This window comes from Lygodium microphyllum, chromosome 1 (genome assembly GCF_053477565.2).
Source record: "Lygodium microphyllum isolate KBCC chromosome 1, Lygodium_microphyllum_v1.1.10, whole genome shotgun sequence".
Classification (NCBI taxonomy): Eukaryota; Viridiplantae; Streptophyta; class Polypodiopsida; order Schizaeales; family Lygodiaceae; genus Lygodium; species Lygodium microphyllum.
In genome coordinates this window covers 60,022,254-60,047,897 of record NC_141135.1, presented here as the reverse complement: position 1 = coordinate 60,047,897, position 25,644 = coordinate 60,022,254, and the positions used below count along the sequence as shown (strand labels likewise).

General features: G+C 37.9%; 1 protein-coding gene across 3 annotated transcripts in view; it reads right to left on the bottom strand.

The window, feature by feature from the left end:
• Positions 1-16,795: 16,795 nt before the first annotated feature.
• Positions 16,796-25,644, bottom strand: part of EMB3136 (Ribosomal protein L10 family protein) — a 38,968-nt gene continuing 30,119 nt past the window's right edge. Inside the window, exon 2 of one of the 3 annotated variants that reach the window (XM_087677282.1) lies at positions 16,796-17,250. The gene's annotated coding sequence lies outside the window, so the exon portion shown is untranslated. Of the gene's footprint in view, positions 17,251-20,635; positions 20,651-22,181; positions 22,197-25,644 lie in introns of those variants that run through there. The other 2 variants (XM_087677302.1, XM_087677285.1) reach the window with 2 other exon arrangements.

Below are 25,644 nucleotides of genomic sequence, written 5' to 3'. Positions count from 1 at the left end.
CCATGCTTCTTTTGTAAGCCTTAGCTATGTGATCATTGCTTGATGTTTTGAACTGGTTGTGGCTGACTTATTTGAGTAGGAACTTCCTCTCTTTCTCATCTAACAAGTCAATGATAGCTAGAACAACTGCTGCGGGAGTTTTGATCAAAGGAACCTGAAAGAATATTGATACATTTTTCCATAGTATTAATTGCAATTCCATCCATCAATAGTAACACATTTGAAAAAAAACTGAATTAATCATAAGATTGTAACATGACAAATGAGATCTGTAAAAAGCAAAGGTATTTGCTTCTATACATAGCTACATGATATGTATCAACCATTAATACCATACTGCAATCATGGTAGAAATTGTTCAAAAAAAAGAGTTGTATATTCACATAATCTTGCACCATTGCCTATACAAATTTTTATAATGGCATCTCATACAACACCAAAGAGGAAGTTTATATAAGATTACAACTTTTTCTATAAGTGGTTCTCATGGATAGATGCATAACTTAGTCATGGATTTGGGCTAATGTTGGGGTGTAGTAAGTAGAAGGTTTCTTGTATGTGTTTAGGGCTACATAGCTGTCGAGAAGATTGTAGTGTAGGAAAAATTTCCATGTATTCAGAATACCATTACAACCATAAAATGGGCTGACATATATAAATATACCCTATAATTAGAGGATTAGCATTTGCTAGGTTTGGTTAGGGTTAGCTATAAAAGGTGAGGCCAGCCAAATGTAGCATCATCTTTGGATCATTTGGAGAATTCATGTTTTGGTAACTTTCGTGTACTTCTTTCCTAGTTTAGCTATGGTTGCCAGCCATGATTAATGCATATTAATTCATTCTCTTTCAATTTGTCTTATTGGTTTCTTGTTGATCATCCATGGTTGTTCGTGGATTTAGGCCAGTTTAGGCTAAGCTAGCTTAGCTTCATTACATTGGTATCAAAACATTAGTTTAGATCCTGTTAGAAGTCATTTTCATGCATTAGATTTAGTTGTAGTGACTAGGGAGTGAAAACCGTAGATCAAATTTAGTCCAGGAGTTAGTTTTTCCATAATCGCGACCAGACATGGAGATCTATCACAAACTGTGACCAAGATGGAGGTTCTTGGCATGAACTAATGGATGTAGCGGGCTCCAGCTATTTTAGTAGGTCCTCATCATATTTTGTGTTATTTTGAAAGACATTTGTTAAAAGAAGAGCTATGGGAGACTAGAGGGGACTAAAGTTATCTCTACTTTTTGAAAGTAGGGCTTATCTTCTTCTTCATCATCTCTCTCAAGCTTTTTTGTGAGCTTCAATGGTGGATTTTAATTCTAATCTCTCTCTCTAAACTCCCAGTGCTATAAAGTTCACTCTAACTTGATTCTACAAGGATCAAGAAGCCTAACGACTACCAATATGGTCAATGTTCAACATGTTCATGCTGCAGGCCTTCCTTCTTTCATAGATTTGCAAGCCTGTGTTGAAAATGCAAACTCAGACCTTGTACGGGTTCATTAGTCTCTTCATCTTCCTTTTATTCATCTCATGGAGGGCAAACGAAGTGCATAAAGCTGTAAGGTGTAGTTGTCAATGGTGGTTGGCGAGGAGCCAGTTTATCCAAAAGAATGTAGCATATGCGTTGTAGCTGAATCAACCACTTCAACAAGCGAAGCATGCTTCTACCAAGAGTGGACATACAACAGCGGGCTACATTTCAAAATAGTACGATGTAGCTCATCATGCTCAGAAGAATGTCCAGTGATCAAAGGCAACAAGCAATCAACGACTTCTGTACAATCGATCAGATCGAGAAGCAAATACGAAGACCCTAAACTCAATGTGCTGCCAATTTGGTCTGAATTTTCTCCCTTCTCAGCATCAGGTTTTGCGGATGAAGCTTCATCCTTTATATCAGTATCCGACACTTTCAAAGCTTCATCACCACAAGAATTGTTTCGTTTTCAGGCCACAGCAAAGGCTTGGTTGAGTTGTTAGCGAGCTTAGTAAAAAAACAGAGAGGATCCGTCCTCCTTCGCCTTCATTTGAGCAAGTCGATCTTGTTCTCTGTGTCTCATTTGCCAGTATTGGTGAAAGACTTTGAGAGCCTGTAGGCCAAATCTATTCGGGGCTGCACGCCCTAGGGAGCAAGTTATAGCTGAAAGAGAAGGCAAGCAGGAAACATATGTGTTGAAAGAGAAAGGGGGAAAAAAAAGGAATGGAAACCTCAGATTGCATTAACAAAAGCACAGCAGGAGGAGAAATCTGGCAGCCTAGTCCTTGGATGCTCATAGTCCTCATGTATGCCTAAAGACTCCATGCCTGCTGTGGACGATCGAATCTCAAATGGCAAGAGCATCAAACCTGCTTCCATTCAATGCAATTTGCGTTGATTAGGATTGCAATCTTCATCATTCCTATATCTCCAATGGCACCTTCAAATGCCTTCTAATTTCTCATTCCTATTTCGTTTTGATCGTTCGGGTTTCCATCTTCTTTCAGTTTTCTGTAGATCAACATTTGTCTATCCATTTATCTCCATCGTCCTCCTTCTCTTCATGTGACACTAAATTCGAGCAATTCAAGGATTAGGAGCTTGGACTGTTTGTGATTTTCGTATCCTTTTCAACCTCGCAGCTATGGCGCAACAGGTTTCTTCGTGAAATTTATGTGTGGTAATAAGCTGCAGTTGACAGCAGGTGGTGTCATGCCTGCATTCGTCAGACAACCTGGACACTGCGTAAGGAATATGTTTCTGCAGGGTTCTTTCTATTAGAGGCAGGGAAAGATCGCAATCCTTCTGCAAAAGTCCCATTTTATAGCTTTGCAAGAAATTTCTTGGCAATCTTTTCATAGACATGGGCTCCTTCACTCTCTGGGCACATCATTGTGCAGGTAGAGCTGCAAGTGAGGCCAGAGCTAGGGCTGAGCGGGCCGCTGAGGAGAGGGCCAATGCAGAGACTCGAGAGAGGGTGGCTGAAAGGGTAGCAGTTGAAGCACAGGAAGGTGGCAGTTGATGTGTCTCTCCTAACTACTGAATAAGGCATCTTTTCCTGGTGATATGCACATGGGAGAAGACTTCATAACCACATGGTAAATCATTCTGTTCAAGAATTCAAGAGGAAATACAGAAAAAGACATTGCAGGCAATGCCAGAGCCCTCTAGAGGTTGAGAACAGCCTGTGAAAGGCTATGAGCAATGTTCATGTTGTAAATGGACTTGAGTACAAGGTGTGCCTGCACTTGTGCTTTGATATTCCAGGACTGGCAAGGCAGCGTTAGCTGTTACTTCAGGACTGGCAAGGCAGCATTAACTGTCTCCAAGGCAAGTCCAGAGTGGTGTGCTTGCACTTGGGGCTTGGGGGAGGAGGAATGAGGGTGCCATTGCCTACCCCTTCTTGGGAGGATGCTCCGCAAAGCTACCATGTACCAAGTAAGCAACCAAAAGATTGCTCTCACGAGGTTGTTCCTTATAGGATATGGCAAAGTCTGATGTCATGGATGTCTTACTAAATGATGATTCTATTGATACATCATCTCAAATTCTTCCTTGACCATCAGTAAATGTCATTCCTCCTAGGACTACTAAGCCCATAGCATCATACAAATTGCTGAACACTTCTTAATCATTCCAATATCTCATCATGGTTACAAGTTTCCTTGGTTTAATTTCTCCAGAATAGGCTTCAAGTTTCTCAGCCAATGGTCATAAACTGAGGATTCTGCATTACTTGTTACATTACGTCGAAGTATTGTTGTGTGTCTAGCTGAGGGATACCACTTGAACCAGCACTTTGAACACCGTGTTGCAACTATTTGGCCATGTATATTGTCTGTTCATCAGGTTCTTGGTGATGTAACATCCTTTGTGGCGGTTGAGAAGCTCAGCAACAATTTTGTCAGCAGGATTCAGCAACAATGCACATGATCATTAGCTCCACTCAATGCATTTTGTGTTGATCATGCAGGCTCAGCAACAGTTTCGTCAGCAGGCTAGAAGAAACAGTGGAGACAAAATAGCCTATGAATGCTTCCAGTGTAATGCAGTGGTATTGACAGGACATACATGCTCATTGGCATTCTTATGGTCACCTACAAGCAAGATTTGCTTCAGTTTTGGATTTGAGGTTATTTTCACTTACCATAGTAACCGACAACTCTTCCCTATTCTCTTGAGTGCTTTGGTATTGGGTATAGGCTCAAATTTGGATGAGAAGTACCAAAAACACTAAAGCAAGGCAAAACATGGTGCTGTCTATTGTAGACATGACCTAGAGAATCATTTCCAGAATGGGGTGTAGGTACAAAATAATGCAAACCAAGACTCTTAATTGAAGGTAGACATTGTGGGTTTCGAGTGGAGCCATCAAACACCTCATTCCAATCAGTATTTCTCAAGTTATGGCCAAAACAATGCAACTAGGTACTTGGGACAGGGTAGTGTCTACTGTGAACAGACATAGTAAATCATTTCCAGAAAGGCAATATTCACATGATGTTGGCCAATAACATAATGATTATGATCAAGGGGGATATATATGCAGTCCAACATACTTGGAAAACTGACACTCTTATGACAAATTTTCTTGTGTACCATCTTCTTTTGAGAATGATCATGATGGCCATATCTATGATGGTTGTGTTAAACAATCACATATGTATTCTTCTTCCTGCCATGAAGTTGGACAATACTCTCATGGTTTTGAATAACAACAAGGTTCTTTTGGTCAACCATATTTGCCTAATGACTATGTTTCTTCTTCAAGACCATACTCTGGACAGCATACTTATGATAGTGCTTACGGAAATGCCTATAGCTTTGATCAGCATTATACATATGTATGCAATGGTAATGATTGCTCTAATGGACAACATTCTAATAGGAATCATGCTACTCTCTCTCAGCCATATGCAGTAGAGAATGGACAGCACCATACATCATTTAATGCAGGGATGTGTTCCATACTAATTGATGTTGATCATGCATATAGAGAAGAGTTGAAAGCTGAAGGAGTGGGCAGCATTGAAGAAAATGAAGAATATGAAGTACATGACGGCTTACAAAATGAAGAAGATAATGAAGAAGAAGACAAAGAAGAGAATAATGCAGTAGATGAGGAACAAAATTATGATCAAGAAGGGGATCAAGGAGAAGAAGATGACATTGAAGACAATCTAGATCCTTTTGTCTTTTAAGAAGGATATGACAGTGACAGTCTTGTAGATCTTGTGGTGCCTCATGTGCATCATGATGCTTATCAGCCTATTGATGATGATGGTCTCTACTATCACGGTACACACATGTTCGACAAGAATGATGGTGATATTGATGACTTTGAAGTATATGGGGCTGATTATGCAAATCATGGGTAGGACTCTTTTTATCCTTTTGACCCAGGTGGGGGTCAATATTGTGTTGACAGCTTTAATGCAATCCATTGTTGCTCTTGACTACATCTTTGAACTTCATCTCAAAATGTCATTAGGATAAAGACCGAGAGGGACCATATCCATGTATGAAAGAAGAAAGAGTGCAATGGCAAAGATGTAGATGTATAGAGACTAGAAATAGGATAGTGTGCAATGGCAAAGCTATAGATGTATAAAGGCGTGTTGTGATGAGGTAAGTAGCCACAAATGGTGTTTGCAAAAGCTTTGCATATCTATGTGCCAGCATAGGAAAACCATATTTTCATGTGTTATACTAAAATTAGAGGAGCTACTTCATGTGACTAATGTGGAAGTGAGAAAGAGATAAGTGAACTCTTACAATAACACTCATGTATTGCTCTAATCAAAACATGACACAAACATCCAAACATGCCTCAAAACCAAGCAAATACAATAAATAAGCAAAGAACCAACCAAAGAATAAGAAAATGGTAGCTGAGCTATTTGAGCAACAAAATAGCATACAACCAATGTGCAATGCAAGGGGTCAACCCTAAATGAAAATTCAAGGTTATCTCTTCCCAGTTACATTTTGAATTCACAGTTGGGGTGCATGATGATTTCATTGATCCTTGATGGAGTTTCCTTATGCAAGAGTATTGATAGGTGCATGCTCCTCAAGTTTCCTTTTGATTGCTCAGGTGCGTGGACCTCTTTGATCTTTTGGATTAGTCTATTCTATTTTACTTTCATAGAGCATCAATTTTTATATCCTTATATGTCCCACTATGTGCCCCTATCAAGCTCTCTACCACATGTGAATCATGATCGTGATCTTGATGTTTACTTTTTTGAGGTCAATAATTATGTAGCCATGGGTAGGCATTTCACATCTTCCATTAGAAATGAGGATCTTGGCAAGAGCCATGCCTTCTTTTCAAGCATAGAAAGTTTGTAATTGACTATAAGAAGATAAGGGTTGTCATGCCTTGAGAAATCAGCTTCCTTCTCTGGGATTCTCCCTCTAGATACAACATCCAATAGAGATGGCATCCCACTATGGAACAAAGTGATAAAGGACCATATTCACCATGGGCTTGGGGTTGCATCGACATTCTTAGCAAAGACTCTAAATAGGTCATGTGTCTTGCATCTATCTCAATTGGGTTTTCATGCGGTTTAAGGAGTTCATTGATTTTTAATTCTTTTAATCACCTTTGGTCTTCTATGTAGTGCACCCTAGGAACTTTTCTTCATGGATGGAGAGGTATGCACCTCATCGGATCTAGAGATTGTGTATAGGTTTATTGTGGAGGGCATTGTTCCAACAAGGGAGATGTTGGTTAATCCTCCCTCCATTAAGGGGATTTTTTGTTGCATGTTTAATATTTTACAATTTATTATCGTAGGGCTATGTTTGTGTGTATAATTTTTTTGTTGGCATTCCATGGTAGATTAATGCATTTCTTCTCTACATGCTTCACTGTTGTGGAGGGTTGGCTTCAATACGATGGCTTCTGGAGTCCTCTAAGTTCACAAGAGATAGTGTGTAGGACTTGGGTGGCATGTACTTTGACACTACTTGCCAAATGTCAATAGAATGATGGTGGTTAGTGAGGAGTCCCATCTTAGAGTCGATGTCGAGTTACAACATGGTGTCAACTTTGTATAGATTTTTTTGGATGCATTGTGTCCTCCTTTTTGGGGATCAACTCTTGAGACAGGTTCTTAGGTAAGTTATTCATGAATATATGTGTGTATCACGTGGGTTCAAAATATGGTATTTTTAAAATAGCATTTTTATATTTTTTTACATACAAAAGGGCGTAATATAAAGGGGTTATTTACAAATTGAATAGAAAAGGGTTATGTTTTATTCAGAAAAAATTCACAGATAAGGATATTTATAAATAGGCCTTGAACGCAAGTGGTGTAGAGGATATACATATAGTAACTTCCCCGAGGACAGGTTGTGTTATCCCCAGTAATATGCCCATGCATGGCTTATGGGCATCCATGTTACTCATTTAATTGTGATCCTAATATGCAGATTGACCACATTGTGCACCCCTTGGTGGAGAGACCTCTTCCAACTCATAGTGATAGTGAGAAAGTTAATATGAAGAGCTACCAAGAGGGTGAGATCTACAATTTTCCTTTTGATTAGTATGACTTGTCTTTTTGAATATGCTTAATTTTCTTGTAGACTATTACTGGTTGTTTATGTAATGCACATGAGAGTTGTTTAGTATGTATGTGAGTTTTCATGCTTCCATTGCATCATTTCTTATTAGTACGCATGTGAAACGAATTGATATATAATAAGCTGCATTGTAAAAAGAGTAAGATCTTTATTCCCAACACTCCTTCATTCTTTAGCTAGTGTTAGTTCCATGCCTAGGTCTGTTCATTTGCCTTTGTTACTCCTTTGACTGTAGTTTTGACTACTTTGATCAACCCTTTGACTTTGCATTGTTAACTTAAATTTTGGAAGTTTTCATATCCTTCTACAGCCTAGTCCATTTCAAGTTAGCATTACTCCCCTCCCTAGATGAGTGCAAGTGACATGACTCGTCAATCTAAGGTAGCATACTAGGAAGCATCAAAATCTTCAACATTAGGGATGCAAATGATGAAGAGATAATGGTTGGGTAGGGAGGAGTGAAAGGAAGGGAGATGGATGTTGGTGTCTCCAATGTGTACGTGAAATGAAATCTCGTGCTCTCCTTGATAGTAGCACCTAGCCTAACTATACTAATGGTGTGTACTCATGCAGTGCAATTGGAGATGGGTCTAATATTAGGTAAATCAAAACCTCTTAGGTATCTTCCACACACTTTAGGACCCGATCAATGAAGGGGTGGATATGCAACAAAGTTTAGGGTGGTAGGTACCGAGTGTAGGGTGTTCTATCCTTTATATGTCCTAAATAATGTTCGAGGGGGACACACTTTCAAACCTAATCAATGAAGGGGTGGATATGCAACAAAGTTTAGGGTGATAGGTATTGAGTGTAGGGTATTTTTTCATTTATATGCCCTAAATTATGTTGTGGGGGAGGAAGGATAAGGGGCTAGAGATGAAGCCATCCAAACAAGGCCATAAAAAACCTCTAACTTGAGCACCCCGAGATGTAGTTTTAACAAATTATCTACTTGTGGACCTTTTTCTCTCTTTTATTGCTTTTGTCTTTATATTTTCTTATATGAAGTAGCTTGTGACTATCTCTTGCTGCATCAAAATGTCTCTTCTAGACTCGCCTGATTCAACTTTGATACTAACTTCTGGAGGGTTCCTACTTTCCTCTTCTCTTATACTTGTCTATCAAGAAAAGCAATAGAAGTTTCTAGTCTTAGAAGCTTGGTAGAACAACTCATTTTTGTCTCTATGGTAATTGGTCTTTTGCATGTGTGGAGGCTACTGCAGTATCATTTCTTTTAGGCACTTTTGTAATGCACCCATGGGTGCCTCGCCTTCAAAACGCACAAAGTTGGAAAAGCTCTAGACACTCAAGTTGGTATCCTCTTTTAGCACCACACTAGTATCTTTAGGAAAATCCATGGATTCTATTTTTAGATTGACTTTTAGTAAGTCCATTCACACAGATCACATATCCTTTAACCTTTTGGTCCATATACCCTTGTGCCCTAATGTAGGCTATCCCTTAATCCCTTAGCCCTGACAATGCCTTAGCATATTGTCATATTACCTACTATTAGCATTACAATCGAGTTATCCTATGGACCGTGTCCGCTAAGGATCCGTATCCAAACATTACTCTCCACTTTTGGAAGAGTTTTTGTCCTCAAAAACAAAAGTGGAAAATCTCTTCTTGAGTACACTAATATTTTCCCAAGTAGAACCTTCTTTAGGTCTATCTTCCACTTGACTAGAACTTGTTTCCAAATATAATAACATGTGCAATGCTCATGGAAATCCAAGATCTGATTTGGCACACTCCTTGGTCCACCAAAATATCATCATTACCAAGTTTCCTTTATGATTAACTAACATGAAAGACTGGATGGAGTCTACTTGAGGATGGTAGATCTACTTTGTATGCAACTTCATCAACATGTCTAAGGATTGTACTAACGTGTTCAAGGATTGTGAATGGGCCATAATATCCTGGAGATAACTTGGAAACCAAAACTTTTTGAATGTTATGGAAGACCTTATTGTGTTGTTCAAAAGTGACCATACGTCTATGTTTATCTATTTATTTCTTATAGCGATCTTGAGCTTGCTTAACATTTAAGCCTACTACTTTTAGCATAACAAAATGATCTTGAAGAAAGTCCTTTAAATATTGAATTTTCTTGTCGGCCAATCCCATTGTATCTGGTGATCAAGGTTGAAATTCATACATGAGCATGAAGAGACTAAACCATGTAGTCACCAACTTAGTGTTCTTGTAAGCAAACTCTAAGCTTCGAAAAGATCGAGAGAGCCTAGGGCCTTGGCACCTTGAGGTAGACTTGTTGGTGGAGTAACTCCAAGAGCAACCCCATCTTCAAGAGGCATACTCGAGATTCCCGAAGCTAGTTTCATGTCAACTATTTTAAAAAAGATTTGAGATCTTTGTAACATTTTCATTGAGAGCAACACAACTTTTCTATAGTGCCATCATATGAGTTACTAGAGAACTAAATTATCTCATTTCAATTAGTTGAACTACATCTAAGTCATCTAAATCATTCATGATTTCATCCTCATGCATGTTTTGTAGGCTCTTTATACTGTGAATACAATGGTGAGGACATGATGTGATATTTGAAACTATGAGACAAAATTTTCTCCTTACCATGAGGTCCTTATTGTGAAACAATTCACAAAATTGTAGAAGTGATATGGTAAAACTCCAAAGATAATATTGTAGTACAAGATCTTGTCTAGTATTGTCTTGTATCTTGTTCATCCTCGTTGAGGGAAATCTTGTAATACTAATATCTTATATCCATACCTATGCTCCCGAGTTGTGGGATCCTTCATATCCTATCAAGTCATGTTGTCTATACCTATGATCCTAGATTGTGGGGTTTTTCATATCTTGTTAAATTATCGTTGTACCTTGTGCCTCTACGTGGGACTATCTTGAAATCAGAATTCTTGTAACAAATCTTGCATCTAGTCTAGTCTCTCGAGCACAATCTAGTGCTCCCATAACAAGATCCTTGTCCTGGCAACTTCATCTTTACAATATCATTGCTTTCTACCTAATGCTTATCCCTATAGGAAGTCTCAAATCTCCTAAAGCACGTTGTATCTAGTGGATGGCATTCCCTCAAGTACTTTCTCCCTACCTTGTGATTGTCATCATCACTTGCTCGTAGGCCCTTCACAGCCTCTCCATGAAGTCCTAATGTATGGAAGCTCACCGTGTATCATTTGTTCCTAAAATGAAATTCTAATAAGTTGCTCATAGTCCTACTCCATGTCTTTAGGCTTGGCAACCTCTTGCTCTTTCTTGGATTGCTCTAATGCTACTCTTGGTTCCTCTTTCATTTCGGTCTCAATGGCCTTATTTTTCTAGGTTTCCTAGTTCCTTAATAGCTTATTTCTTTTTTTAATATCCTAAAGAAGTGGTTCTTTGTTTTACTTCAAAGAAATGACTCCAATGTAGTGGAGACAAGGTGTGAGGATCATTAAGATCCTCTCTGATGATTTTGTTAATGTGCTACCAAAGTTTATCATGGTCACTCTAGCATCTACCCCTCTTCTTCTTTGTGAAGCACTATCCATGTCCCTAAAGCACTATGCCCGCTAAGTATTCTCCTAGATTTGTAGTTGCTTCATGGATTCCTTTTACCTCGTAACTGTTAAATTTCTACTCTAAGATAATTTTTTGTTAGGATATCTTCCATCAAGATTTTTGGAATCCTTGTAGTTTGACTATTCTAGTGCCTTTCAAAGAACATCCTTTCAAAAAATTGGGCCTTTGAGCTCCAATTCCTCTTCCTCTATCATGATCAGCTGCAATCCATGATGCTAGTTTAGTGTAAGAGGGTGTCCCCACCTCAAGATGGTTTCCACCACATTGTATCTATTATCGTAAGGTTTGGCCTTTCTCTTACTACCCCTTGCTTCATCTACTATATAGCCCTAAGTGTGATAGGGTGCTTCACCATGCCTTGCAATGTCTCCATATTGACAATCCCTATCTTGGTCAATATTCTATAGGATATCCAAAAAGCTATATGCATTCTATGGTTAATGTTTCTTCCCAAAAGCTACACATAATGGCATAAGCCACTTCTCTATGAGCTATTTGATGGCTAGGTTTCTATCCACCACTTGGTCTAGGTTTTCAAACTCTTTTTTATTTCATTATTTCAAGATTAGCCCATATCTCACCTATTCTTCATTATTTCATTATCTTCTCATATGTTGCCCTTCTACAAAACAATAATTTTCAAGCTTGAGGCATTTTATGCACTCATAAAGAATATCTAGTAACTTTTCTTAAGAAAAAAAAAATAAGTCCAAATTTTAGTACTAGCGAGATTACCTCAGTTAGTATCCCTCCTTGGCCAACAAATGTGCAATGCTTTCTAACAGTGAAAGGTAGCATGGTGTTAATGCCTAGATGTCTTGTTTTGCTAGTGTTTTGAATTAGGAGTTCATTTATTTACAATTGGAACGGGTGATCATAGCACAAGCTCACTTTTCTCTCTAATAAGCCAATCATAAAAATATGGGTTATGCAAGACAAAGCATGCATGTCCAATACATGTGGAGCACCAACTACGAGTGAGATTTATCATGCCGTCTTGGCCTAATCAACTAGCAATGTGCAATTTCTACTCAATCCTTACATTATCAACCAAGGGGTGATGTATGATTTTTCCTTTCAAACAAAGATTTGGTATTGTATCCAACACTCTAAGGGAAGCAAGTGCTACATACATTGGCTCACATTCATAAGTTTTACCTTAAAGTGTGACTCCAACAAGATCGTTTGTGAAAATTGGCACAAGAGTAAAATTTTCACAAGATTTTCATAATAATATTTTATTATTATATTTGTCAATCATCTTATGAGTGTGAAATTTTACTCTAGTGTCAATAGATTTTCACAAAAGATGTTTATAAACAAAGGAGGGTGTTGCATCATCCTTTGTGAAATTGGCACTAGAGTAAAATTTCACAGTAGTTGCAAACTTGTCGAACTTAGATGTTTATAATCTATTTGTCGATATCTTTTCATTTATAGATGATAAGATTTGGATGTGAGGAGTAATATGTGCAAAAAAAGTGACTCAAAAAGTTCCATAATGGCAAGCGTTTAAGCTAAGACTAAAATCTCTATCGTAAACATATCAACTAGTGAACCTTGAAAACTTAAATTGCATTTATTGTGTGAGATCCAACAGTATATCATATGATAAGGTTTTGATGTAAGATTGATTGCGCTCAATATGGTCTCCCTTTTCCCAAGGAGTTGTTCACACTACACTTCTTAAAGGGCCCAAAAATGAGTTGAAAAAAAGCCTAATGCAAACCTTTATCCACTATTTGACCCATTTAGCAATCAATAAGGGAGTGATTCTTTTTTCTTGTTCAACTAATATATGGCTCAGTTTTACAAGATGCCAATTCCAATAGATAACCGCATATTTGTTAACTTTAGGTAACACTGAATTTGCCTCTTGATTTATGTTTTTAAGGGTTAAGCTTTTTTCGTTCCATGTGTTTCCTTACCAAAGAGGCCCATTTTTGCACAATGGATACAATCTATCACCGCAAAGTCTCATATGGTTTTGACATACTTCTATCCTCGACACAAGAATTAATCATATTAATGTTAATGCTCGAGTAAAAATATGTGTTCAAGCTAGTGGTTTCAACCAGGAAAGTGATTATTGGTCTCGCATGTGATTTAATAGAAATACTATTTGCTTGCTTGCTTAAAGGTTGCTAATAGCTTTTATGAAACAAATGTATTGTTTCAAATAAGCTAGCATGTTTCCAATACTTTCTATCTAAAAGGCCTATGCACCAATCACTTAATATTATGGTTGGGTCAATAAGTGAGGTTTTTCAATTTCTAAGAACGAATTCCTTCTACTTAATGATGCTGAGAAACTCATGGGGCTCAAAGGGAACTCCTACATGGCATTATTGTAGAGTCCTATGAAAAGTAGGAGTTAATGGATAACGCCAATGAAGAATGTTCTTTCCTAAACATAAATATTGTAGACTTTTTTAATGCCCTTAGTGCATTGGAATTTTGCTTAAAGAAAGCTCGTGTACTCAAAGCAACTTCATGCTCAATACGAGTTTATGGATGTCCAAAGAAGTCTTGAAATTCAACAAATGCAAAAGGAGGTGGATAAAAGTGTCACTATGAAGAAATTAGAGGGAGGATCCATCCATGTTTGGGAGAACTAAAGGTTGGAAAACATATCCAAAAAATGCAAGCTTTACTATTGGATTGAGAAGTATCAATTTTATGAATTATTAAATAACCTATGACTAATACTAATTTGAATTTTCACTTATCTTACAAGTATCAGTTTATGATGACAATAGTTTAAAAGCTCAATCTAACGAGGCGAGGGCTAAGATTGGGATGGCTGCCATAGTTTTCCATTACTTGTCAAGGATTGATCTTGACACTCCAAAAATTCATCCCCCTAATACAATGTTGTTTAAACTTTATTTAAATTTTGTCTTTTCTTACATACCGCCAAATAGAAACAGTCGTTGTTATTGAAAAATATGTTGCACTGAGAATTTTTTTGCTATGTTTTAGCTTTCAAGACTTAAGAAGTGAACATTTCCTTTGCTAAAGTACTTATGCTCTAGTCGCTAACCCTATAAGAAACCCCCTATTACAAGGCTTCAAGGGGTAAAGATATCCATGTATAACAAAGGAAATGATACCTTGCTAGAAGGGGAAAACTGATAAGAAATGTGAAAATGGCAAAAAGAAAGAATTTCTTCATCGATGTATATGCAAAGTAATATGATAAAAATCAAGCAAATGAGATTGCCAAATTCTATATGCATGATGTTGAATGTTCTTGTGACCCCAACAATTGCCATTCCATGCTTGTTAGAGGAAACATATCTCCACAAAGTTCTCACAATCATTCTAAATTGCACAATATAAATAAAAGATGCAAACCAAGCTTTACAATGAGGTGGTCATGGCCACTACACAAAAGATACCAAGTGAAGATCTAAATTATCATAGTAAGTTTAACTTGCATTGAAATAACAATGTAAAGAAATGATGCAATCATAGCTTTACAATGAGATGGTCATGGCCACCATGCAAAAGGTGCCAAGTGAAGATCTTGTCTAGAATGTTTATTTAGCATACCATGTAGTTTGAAGACACAAATCACTCTGTTTCATGATAGTTAACATTTTCCTCGTCCATTTATTGATCTTGTTAAAACCTCTACAAGAGGAAGCATTGTCATCTTGCCATGGAGCTTGTGCGTTCTTGGACACAATATATAATCTTCTTTTGTGTCATAACATGTGTAGATATGTATAGAGTTAGATTATCATATAGAAGAAATTATACCTCGTTCAATAGTCATGTGAAGGATGTTAAAAGCTAGAAAAAGGGAAGGCAAAACATTATCACATCAAGTACAATGCTTTTGGTTGGAAATACCTACAAAAAATAAGTTTAGATACTTTGCCATTTTTTCCTAGAAGTAAATTTAGTTAAGAATTAAATGTCACATTTGACCACATATGCCATTGTTCATCTCATCTTTATTGAAAGTTAATAAAATGGCCCACTTTGTGGTATTTTCAGGCAGAAGTTGAAAAGTGGTTAGGATTGAAGAAGGAAAAAAAAGACAAGGAGAGGAAAAAGAGAGAGCCATGTAAGAGAAATATGATCAAAAAAGTAAAGTAAACATAATAAAGTTTATGAGCTAACATGAGTCTTACTTGAACTGCATATAGTTTAAAAGTGAGTAGAGCAACTCATCCAACTAGTGCCCCAAGCTAATGAAGACATAATGGACAACTTGAGAACCTACCAATATTGAAACAAACTCCAAGTAGAACTCAATGCTTTCCACAAAGAACTTCTTGAACACTAATGGAGCTTGTATAAGATATTGCATAAATATATGCACAAGACTAACAGTTCACAACCATAGCTTGTATAGTAGCAACCGCTATCTCAAAATTACACATGAAGATAAATGGCCACATCTCCCTACCCACACACACACTACCCAAATCTTAGATTGCATGACTCTCTTGCCACCATAATTGCCCCAATCAACTAGCCCTTATCAACAATGTATCCCTCTCTATCGCAAATGCCACTCCGTCATCATATCATTGGCTATGACCAACATCAATAGCTACAATTTTTCTACAAATTTCTTCAAGGCTTCCATACCATCACAATCTTTCTTCTTTGACTCAATATGTATCCCTAGGCACACGCACATCTCTTTATTGCAAGTATCAAGAGCCAAAGAACTAGCCCCCCTAAAAGGAAGAATCTCCTTTGAAAGTATGTGAGTGCAATGATTTTTGAAGGAGTGCTTGGTTATATAGATAAAATGTTACCTTTAAATGGTGGAAAAATAACCTTCAAATAACATTTGAAGAGGTCTTTAGTGTAAACTTTTCGAGTATGTGAGAGATGCTTTTGGAATCTTGAGATTCCAACATAAAAGGATACCTTTAAGTGATATTCACAACATTGAAGCAAAGGATTAATTAAACATAATCAACAAAGTAATAATAGCCAAAACCAATCCACTAAAGAATCCAATGCAAGAGAACAAAGAAGTACATAACCTATCCAAATTTTTGCAACATCCATTTTATAACATGTTTCCTACAAGCTTTGTAAATTCCCATACATCTAACTATGCACTTCATTTAGGAAGTAAATAGATTAGATAAGCCCCACCTCAAGCCTTCAATTAACTTAAATACAAGATTAAATGGGTATGTGAATCCCCTTCAATTGCATACATTATGTAACATATCTCAAATGTATATGCCATTCCCATCATTACTCTTTCCCACTTAACATACCTTGGGTGTATACATCATTCCCACATTACTCTTTCCCACTTAATGCAATGGTTAAGTCTACTCATAACTACGCTAAATGGCTCAACACCTTATGTAACATATTTGGAGTGTATACACCATTCCCATCATTAACAAGATCTTTCCCACTTCATAACCATCTAATCTCCAAGGTTTGACCACTTCCAATGCCTAAACTAGGAACAATATTAATGTATCATGTCCCCCACGGCTTCTCCTCGTTTGGGAGCCTTGGAACATTTACCATTCACAACATAAGTGCTAATTGATACACATGCATTTGATTGACCTCCAACAAATTGCTCATTAAGCTTTCCCATTTGCACAAATTACCCCTTTCACAAGATTCAAAATTTGTAAAAATATTCTTGCATATAGAGAATAAGCTTCCTTCTTGCTTATGTACACTTGTGGATATTAAGTGAGGCGCTATGAGGATGTGACAAGTGAACTATCCTCTTCTCTTCTCATCTTCTCTATTAGTGATCATCCGCATTGGAGCTTGGTGTATGCTTTGAAGCTTGTTGATATACATATGTAAATACAAAGAAGTGAATAATAACTAGAAGGTTGCAGCACATGGCTTGTTGATGGAATGAGAAGGTTTGAGGTAAGTTGTCTCACTTGTTAAATTTGAATCTTCACGTCAGTAGACCTCACCTTATGAGAAACATGAAGGGAGGGAGGAGGAGAGAGGTGTTCCAAGACGAGTCTTCACACAAGGCTCAAACCTCCAATAATCTTATTATTACTTAGAAAAATTACAATAAACCTTATCCTTTGAGCCAATAAAGCTGATCAACAAGTGTTAAGACATCTTCAAGAACCTACAATCACCCAAAAAGTTATGTGATGATCAAACAACATGAAAACAAGAGTCAACCAACTACTACCTACACCTAGATGATGATTCATGGACCTAAAAGCTATCACCTACACCCAAAAAGATAATGCTTTTAGCCACTAAGGGCAAATGAACATCAAAGAAACAATAGAAACCTACATTTAGCAACCATATGCAATCATATGGCCAAAACGACTATTCCTTTCGCAACAAAGGATGTTGAAAGTAAAGTCATTCAATATGTTGAAAATCCATGAGCAAAAGCATCTAGATTGAGCTCATTTCACCCCTCTATAGATGGGTTTAACCATGCAAGTTGTCAAGATTTCACCATCATGATAACTAATTGTCAAATCTTAGTAGGTGGCGATATGCATGGTGAGGCCTTCCATCAGAATGTGCATGAACATAAACATCATTAGATACCAATTCCTATTGAGCCAAAGTATTCTTCTTACTTTTGTAAGCCAATGGATAGCCATCTTGTCAAAGAATGACTTGATGCAATCTAAAGTGTAGATTGTCCATATATCTAGGCAACATTCTTTTAAATTCATCCAAAAAGAGAAAAATGCCTTACAAAATCATTTGATTAATAATGATCCATAAGGGTATTATAAAAAAATCAACACCAATAATGAGTAAAACTCCATTTATTATTGTCAAGTAAGCCACTCTAGTATGGTGCATTCAATTTGATGGGGTGCAAGTTGTCCATATTTCTAGGCAACCTTTGAGTAAATTCATCCAAACATAGAAGAATCCCTCACAACAAATGTTTATTAATAATGGACCATTATTAATAAACATTAGTGTATTTTGTGTGTGTGTGTGTGTGTGTGTGCGTGCGTGCGTGCGCGCGCGCATGCACATGTGTGTGCAATCACCCATGCTAGTGCTTTAAACCTGAGTGCACACACAAACGAGTATTGTAAAAAATTGCTGATGTTAAGAAAAAGTAAAGCTCTATTTATTTTTGTGGAGAAAGCATCTCCATTATGGTGCCCTCAACTTGATGGGTTGTGGTTTGTGTTAGGTTTGTTGGAGCCAAGAACTAAACTATGCGCTTTAGATGCTTCTTGTATTCTTGCTTAGAGACACTCTAAAAGAGTAACAAGAATGTCAAGCAATGCTCAAAGATGCTCATCTTGCAATGAAATTGATGAAGGTATTCCATCCAAAACTCAAAGTAAATAACATCTCACCCAAAAGAGCTCACTATAAACAGTATGGTATGGACCAAGTCTAATAACATGGAGCTTGATAAGCCATCCAAATCTCCCACCAAAGAACCTAGGTACTTTACTCCCACACACACTTTAGAAGAACAAAAGTGAAACCAAATCAAAGTAGGTCTCAATACCCATTGGCATGCACCTCTCCAAACTTACAAGATGACCATCAACAAGCAAACAATATAAGGTTGATGCAAACCTAAGCATCAAAAAATGATGATGGCACATGAAACTTGCAAAGCATATAGGTAGCATGTACTTTGAGACTTATGGAAGCTTATGGTTTATTAACGCATGAATATAATCACATAAGACAATCACACAAATAACTAATATTTTGGGACTAGGGAGTGTCCATTGATAGGCTCATCTCACTACCTCTCGATATTAATATTGTCTTCAAGTAGACTAAAACTAAAGTTCTAGATGACTTTTAAAAATTGTTGCCTTTTACATCCCGAGTGCAATATGATCTAACTCTTCATCTACCCAAAATTTCAAGTGGGTACAAGGGATTGAATACATGCTTGCTAGTTCAAGCAAATATCTATCCTAGCCCCAACACACAACTTATCTAACAATGTGTAGCCTATCAACACTCATGAGATCCTTGGAACTCTAAATATAATGTGTTGTCTACCTATACTCATGATAGATATTGACAATCACACAAACAACTAGTATCTAAGACTAGGGATTGTCCATTGATAGACTAATTGCATTGACTCTTAATATTCATATGGTCAAGTATAATTTACTATTTTGGCCAATCTAATCAAATGAGAGTTGAGATGAAAGAGTACTCAAATACTACATGGAGCCTAACTATTGATTGAAGCCCCTTCTTTTAAAGGAGTACTTGCAATTGAAAGCAAGCTTGAAAATGAACGTGTATAGCCATAGCTCACAAAACTAATTTCCAATTACTTAAGACGAGAAAACATCAATGCTTTGCTAGGGGACATCAAAGCCCACGAATCTTGTAGAGGTTAAGCCAAATCCAACAATCCCAACATGGGATTGAGCCCTTCTTCTAACAATTAACTTTAGAGGGGGACAAGGTTGACTCCTAAACAACACCACACAATGATTGTTAATTAGGCATTTGCACATCAACTTACATGCACACAATCTTGTATATCCACGCAAGCTCACACTCAACTTACATTTGGCCAAAACAAAGAACTAACCATGTAGATTCAATTATATAGTTGAGTCTCCACTTTTGTAACAACAGACACTCGATGCAAGTTTTAAATTACCTAGGCACTCTAGACTTTAGGAACCCGACTCAAATTCAAGTGTAACATACCTAACTACAAATTATTGCAGGTGATTGACTAACTACATGGTAGCTGGAGGTAGCATCCACCCTAATTCAAGTTGGTCACAACACAATTAGGCTCCAATCATCTTTGATCATTTGGTGTTTGTTGACATGGCCAAATTATTTTGGACAATACTTGAAGAACCTCTTTTTTTCCACCCAACGTTTAATTTCATGGTCATTTTGAACCATGTCCATCAATTGTTCCATCTCTACTTGAGGGAGTTGCATTTCTAATCATTTTGGCGACTAAATGCATATTCTCACCTTTATTCATACCTTAATGCATATGCACAAGCCACCAATTTTCAAGGAACGTTACTTAACACATTTGATAGTTTGTATTTGGATTTTTCTCTTCGTTCAAAGATTCCATAGTCCTTTCTTGTGACGTTAAAGTCCAAAGCTCAACAATCAATATCTCCCTAATGAAATCTCCTTAATAAACCTAATTACTTTGCTTTCAAGCATAAGCTTTAAAAATAGGACAATATCAAAATGAATCCAACTTTAGGAGTACTCTTTAACATCGTGTGGGGTCCCAATAGAGGCCACTTACCTCACCTGCAACTCGAGGTATTCTTGGATAACAATAAAAGAATTAAAGGTACAAACTTACAAACAAAGAATGACTTGAGTTCTTGGAGAATCGAAGCTACTTAGACCTCTATTCAATGCCAACATTTGGAACCAATGAACCTTGGAAACAAGAAAAATCTCTAAACCCAAACATTGGTAAGATTGAATTCAGCTTTGTGTTTCTTTCACTTGCCTTTAAACTTTGTTTTACTTTTCTCTCTTTTGTTGTGGTTTTTAAATGCCTACAAGACAAATCAATTACACCTTCCTATGAAAATGACTTTGGTTAAAAGCAAGGGCCAAACATACAAATTTAAAAAGTGTCTTCACAAAAAACCAAGGTTTAATGCAAAGTGAATTGTTAAATTTGGAAAAGAACCTTGAACATTTTAAAAGGGATAATGTAAATCAGGGCCACTATAGTACATGATCAAAACATCTACAATATAAAAGTAAAAACTTACAAACTGTCAAGGTCTAAGGCTTTGTATTGTCTCCAAAACATGTTTTTCATGAACACCCAATTATGCATTACATAGACATAATTTGAAGCCTCGACATATGAAACGGAATTGCATAAACACATAGCTAGACTGGCAAAATTGAGATACTTGCATCGCCTCTAAAGGAACAACAATTCCTATTCTCCAAGATGGACCTCTAAAGGAATAGCAATCTCCTCAACATAAATTATTCTCCTACTCGAATCGGAACATTTATGTAGATGTTTAGATCTTACACCCCCAAAAATTACACAATTGTATAGCCTAAGGGAATAGGTTGTGTCTAGAATCATTCCTGCTGCCTATGTAGCTACAAATCTATTTTTTGGAAAACCTCCCAATGGAATAAGAAATTCACTAGGGTGGAGCACAAAAATCTTTTGTAACCATGAGTTCCATAGAATACCTATATTGATTTAAATTTCACGTCCACTGCAACTTCTTTCTCACTAATTTATTCAACTCTTCTATCCTGAAACCTGATCTACGCTCTCAAAACATTTGCTCAGCTTGTTGGAAACTTCATCCTGTTGTAAATCATTTGGTGATACCGACCCAAGATATGCTTTTCAATATTCCCATCATTGGGAAGGATTTCAAAAACATAAGACCAAAAGTTTCCAAGGCAAAACAACTGAAATAAATCAATTGTCACAAGAAACTATGGCTTTGGTGGAATATGGACCCATATTCACAGCCTGTATCATGGTTTTGCAGTCTTTTGAGGAGGAAGTAATGTATCTTCATTCCTTGCATCTCCTAACTACCGTTGAACAAAATAAAAACCTCTATTCAATTAGCTCAAATAATAAAGATGTTTCTTTTATCCAAGATTTTACACATAGTTACTGTATTTGCTTTTTAAGTTTTTATTGTTTTACAGGTTCCAAGCTGATTTCAGGACCATGTATCCCGGCTGAGCTGATTTTAGACCCAAGTTTCTGGTGACCTCAATGGCTCAGTTCTCCAGTCTCCATTTTTGGGCCTTCAGCTCATATACTGTACCTCTAAAGGGGCAGCATTTTTAAATTTTCCAGTATTTTATTAACATTTTTGGTTTTAGACTTTTATCATTTATCCTAGCTGACCTAGCTTCAGATGCACAGTACTTACAGACCCAAGGGTTTAATGCTCCAGTCTCAAGTTGTCAAGTCTTAAAATCCAGTTTCCAGTTTCTCTGGTCTTCAATTCAGAGTATTGGGATGTCGCAGGTGTCAGCCTTCAGTTTCTCGAGTTCATGCCCTATTAACTGTGCGCAAACCTGAGATTGTGTTTTGCAGCGGACCTATCCAAGCACTAGTTATGTGAATCACAGCCATCCTTCAATATTACAGTGCTGCCCCTCGCATTTCCCCCTCCCACCCTCAGGCATCCAAAAACCAGCAGACAGCAACTGCATTTTCAAGTTCCCAATTCCAAAAGACTGCATTTGAAAAAAGCACTGAGCTCTCCAGCCCAGGTGCATTCCTGCAGGTCAGACGACCTCATGTTTTGAACCTAATCACCCAAAGCTCCATCGAGCAGAACCACCATGCTCTCTCTCTCTCTCTCTCTCTCTCTCGTTATCCAATGGCTACCCTAGTGGTAAGCCACTTGTTTTATTAGCTTGTTGACCCAGGTTCAAATTTTATATTCCTATATGAAATGACCATGCAAATGTAGGAATTGAACTCAAGACCATTTGGTCATCATGTGCTCAACTTAACTCAGCTACATCCATTTGGTCGCGCTCTCTCTCTCTCTCTCTCTCTCTCTCTCTCTCTCTCTCTCTCACAACAGCCCAATAGTTTTATCATGATTCACCCCAACCCCACCCTCTGGGATGCTAGCAGTTGTTAGCCTGCCTATGTTAGTCATGTTACTCTATCATCTCTTGGTTGTGAGCTCCTCTCGGAGTCTGACGGAGACATAGGAGCTTTAGTAGTTTAGATGCATTTTCTTAAGTTGTCCGCTTCATGTGTGCATTCCTAGGCCAGTTTCTGCTTTCCAATCTACCTACAGTTGACAGACATTGTCATTGTCATGAAGGATTTGTCCGGGGTCTCCCCTTTTTTTCTAGCATTTTCTAGAGTGACCACATTGAATGTCGGTCAATGTTGGCACAAGTACCCCCATTTGAAGCCAAAGGAAAAGGATATGAAGGCCACCCTTGCTAAGACAAAGTTTGTCTTTATGCATATATTTGCGGCGAAGGATACAACCCTTGCTTGTGGACAATGGGGCCTCTTCTCACATGATCTACAAACACGATTGGCTTCAAGACAAGAGTGCCAGAGGGGGCACTGTCACCATTGGCGACAACTCTACCATTTCCGTTCGAGGAGTGGGGACTATTCCTTTATTGCCAAATAGGCAGTCTTCTTCGGCCAAAGTTTTCTATGTACCGGATTTAGGTTTTAACCTATTGTCTGTTCATGGTCTTACGTGGCTTGGTACCCATGTGGTCTTTACACAAGATGGAGCGACAATGGAGGATGCTTCTACCAAAGCCGTTCTTTCGACAAAACCCCAAGAGGGTGAGCTTTACACACTCACAACCTTAGCTAGAAGGTCTTCCCATGAGCTTGGGCTACTTTTACAGGCTTGTTCTGGTCATCTAAACTTTGGCACTATCCGACAAGCTTCTTGGAAGAAGATAGTAGAGGGACTTTCTAATTTCCCTCCTATTTACACTTTATGCCCTAGTTGTTTGAGGGGCAAGCATGCTAGGTAGCCACATCCACAAGTTGCCACTAGGAGGGCTTCTACCCTGTGTGAGGTGGTTCAAACCTACCTTTGCAAACCTATAGGCACAACCTCCCTTGGAAAGGCCAAGTATTTAATGTTGATTGTAGACGACTTCAATCGCCACTTTTGATAAATATGACTACTACTTTGCCAAGTACTTCCACCCCTTCAACCTCCCCTCCAGAGTCTTCTAGGAATACTCACCCGTCAGAGAGGGAGCCCTCTTCCAATGAGGAGGATTTACCTTCGCTAGGTGAGGGGGAGTCCCTTCCACAGACACGTGCATTGCAGGTATCAAAGGTTACTTAATCTCTCTCGCACCAGGATGGCCTATTCAAATTCCTCATTGGTACCAACAACTCATGCAAGATTCAAGTGTTTCTCACTTTCCTACTTCTCCTACAGGTCCATGCAGATCAACCCTCTTATAGCATAGAAACATGAAACGGGGAACAGGACCGGGGACGGGGACAATCACGGGGACGCCAAACCTAGGAATGGGGACGTGGGAATGGGAACGGCATTTCAAAAATTAAAATTCATGAAAAAATAATAATATTTCACTCATAATCCATGTGGACTCTAGAGTGTTAAAGTGAGCATTTCAGTTTATGTTCATTTGCTGATTGCTGTAATTAAGTGCTTAATCAGGTTAAACCACCCTATCCGAGAAGGAAGGCTGGTTTCACTGGGCAACCCCTAGCTGTTGATCTTTTTAGCTGCATTTTGCTGGAAGCGACAATTTTTCAGCCTGGAAGACTGCATTTAATGCCTGTCCTGTCTGCGTTTTGAGTATCAGCATTTGCATTTTCAGGTTTTTCATCTCTTGCAGGCTGGGCAACAGTATTTTCAGGCTGTAATTGCTACATTTTATCCTTATCTGATTGTGTTTGGTTTCCATTCATCTTTCTAATCTATTTTGTGCAATTGTTTTTGGATTGGCTGTCCTCTCCACTACATGTGAGCTCTGGAAGAGCAGTCTGTGCCATATTTTGCCTGTACTCTCTCAATACATCTCTTCTGTTCTTCATATTCACTTCTTATCCTCTCCAATGGCACCTCCCTGTTGTTCAACTGAAGATAAGCTTCGAGATTCTTATTATCTCACTTGGAGTGTCATCATAAAAGCAAGCTATTGTGCGTTCCCAAATTCGAGATCCTATCCTAGATGATTGCGACCACAACAACGATGAGGAGGCCATTCTTAATTGGGATACAAATGATGAGGAGGCCATTCTTACTTGGGATACAAATTCTTTGACTAATAGAATCCATTGGGCCAATCTTCCTATGACATTCTACTATTTAGCTAGATAGACCAAAGCAAAGTGATCCACATGGAAGACGAAAGAATGGCTAAGTAGTGGTAGAATTCATTTATAGAATAAATCATATTAAGACATTCCCTTTCTACCATAAGTAATTTTTCTCAGCAATGGTTCTAGCAAATAGCCATCTGCTGGCATAGAAAATTAGGTGGAGCTAGCCATTTCCATCCTGTTTCATAAGCACACTACCTATTGCCATATCTAAGGCATCAATAAAGACATGAAAGACTTTGTCTAATAAGGCGGAATCAAGATTGGGGATTTAGATAGCAGAATTTAGAGATGTCAGAATGCAAGGTCGGCAGCCTTGTTCCAATTGAAAGCTACCTTGGGAGTGTGTGCTAGCTAATGGGGGAATAACTATGTGGGTCAAAAGGTGCAAGTGCCTTTTGTGCCATCGGACTTGCCCTAAAAATCATAGCACTATAGTCAAGGAATCAAGGATGGAGGTTTACATGATGGCAACTAGCTTATTGGGGCCCAGGGCAATGTCATCACCAGAGATTATGTGACCCAATAGAACACCATTTTTTATTGCAAAGACACACTTCATGGGATTTAGGCTTTGGCTCACTTCTTATCGTTTGGTGAAACATAGTCGAAGATGATGCAAGTAAAATAGCAAGGTTTTGTAGAAACTAAAGTTGTAATGTCCCCATTATTTAGTTTATTTTAATA